The sequence below is a fragment of the Hevea brasiliensis genome, chromosome 13 (assembly GCF_030052815.1).
Source record: "Hevea brasiliensis isolate MT/VB/25A 57/8 chromosome 13, ASM3005281v1, whole genome shotgun sequence".
Taxonomy (NCBI): domain Eukaryota; kingdom Viridiplantae; phylum Streptophyta; class Magnoliopsida; order Malpighiales; family Euphorbiaceae; genus Hevea; species Hevea brasiliensis.
This window is the reverse complement of record NC_079505.1, coordinates 21795826-21797297: the sequence shown is the minus strand read 5'-3', so window position 1 is coordinate 21797297 and position 1472 is coordinate 21795826. Positions and strand designations below refer to the sequence as shown.

General features: G+C 36.5%; 1 non-coding gene across 1 annotated transcript; it reads left to right on the top strand.

Moving 5' to 3' along the window:
• The first annotated feature begins 608 nt into the window (after positions 1 to 608).
• LOC131172274 (small nucleolar RNA R71) lies at positions 609 to 715 on the top strand. The gene has a single exon (XR_009142756.1). It is a non-coding gene; the product is annotated as a small nucleolar RNA R71 (small nucleolar RNA).
• The last annotated feature ends 757 nt before the right edge of the window (positions 716 to 1472 follow it).

Below are 1472 nucleotides of genomic sequence, written 5' to 3'. Positions count from 1 at the left end.
GCTGTTTTGGTGGAGGATTCATATTTTTCTGCTGAAAATTAGGCAGTGGTTGCCTATTTTGCTGATATGGAATTCCTTGTTGCTGTTGTGGTTGAAAATTCTGATTTGGAACTTGACTTTGCTGATTTCCCCATGAAAAGTTGGGATGATTCCTCCAATTTGGATTATAAGTTTGAGAATAAGAATTCCCCATTTGCTTGTTTCCATAATTACCAACATATGCTGCTTGTTCTCCATAATCTACTCCACAGCTGGTAGTTCCTTCTGCATAAGCAACTTGTTGTGAACTTCCAGATGATGATGTTGAACTAACCAACATACTCAAGTCTTCCATCTTCTTAGCTAAGACATTTGTAAGTGCATCGAACTTTGCTTTAATCATGTTGAACGGATCAAGATCATACATTCCAGCAGCTTGCCTTTTTTGAGTTGGAGCTGGTCCTCTTGGACTACTCCAAAGATGAGTATTCTTTGCAATTTTCTTCAGTAGCTCATAAGCTTCATCTTCATGCTTCATAATAAATTCTCCTCCTGTTTGAGCATCAATAATCCCTCTAATTGCTAGAGTGACATTTGTGTAAAAATTCTGATTTATCATCCATTTCGGAATGGCATGATGTGGGCATTGTCTCTCTAATTCTTTCCATCTCATCCATGATTCATAAAGAGTTTCATCTTCTCTTGGTCTAAAAGCTGTCATTTGATTCCTCAATTCTTGAGTTTTTCCAGGTGGAAAATATTGTGCAAGAAATGCATCAGTGAGTTGCTCCCAATTTGTGATGGAGTTGTGAGGTAAAGAATCAAGCCAATTCAATGCTCTATCTTTCAAAGAGAATGGGAATAGCTTCAATCTTGCTGCATCATCGGATACTCCAGGTTGTTTTTGCATATCACAAATCATAGCAAACTTCTTCATATGTGTGTGTGGATTTTCAGAAGAATGTCCTCCAAATTGAGAATTCTGAATCATTTGAAGAACTCCAAAATCCATCTTGTAACTATTTGCATCAATTCTTGGTCTTGCTATACTTTCTCTCAAGTCATCAAAACGAGGAAAAGCATGATCCATCATACTTCCCCTAGGCACATTAGCATTTATAATCTCTTCACCTTGGGCTACATTTTCATTGTTTCGATCATTTCCAGCATTACCACCAATTCTGATTCTTTCGTCAGCCATGTCTGCTTCTAATTCAATTTCTCTCAATGCTTCTTTTCTTCTTCTGGTTTCTTTCTTGTTGGCTTTACAAAATTTCTCAATTTTAGGATTAAACAATAAGGATGTGTCACTTGTGCTTCTAGCTCTTCTCATAAAAGATTAAAAATACCTGAAAAAGAACAAACAAACACAAAATGAAAAGATAACAAAAATAAAACTAAAAATAACTAAAATAATCAAGAATTCAATCTTAAACAAACAACTCCCCGGCAACGGCGCCAAAAACTTGATGTGGCCCAACCGCAAGTGCACG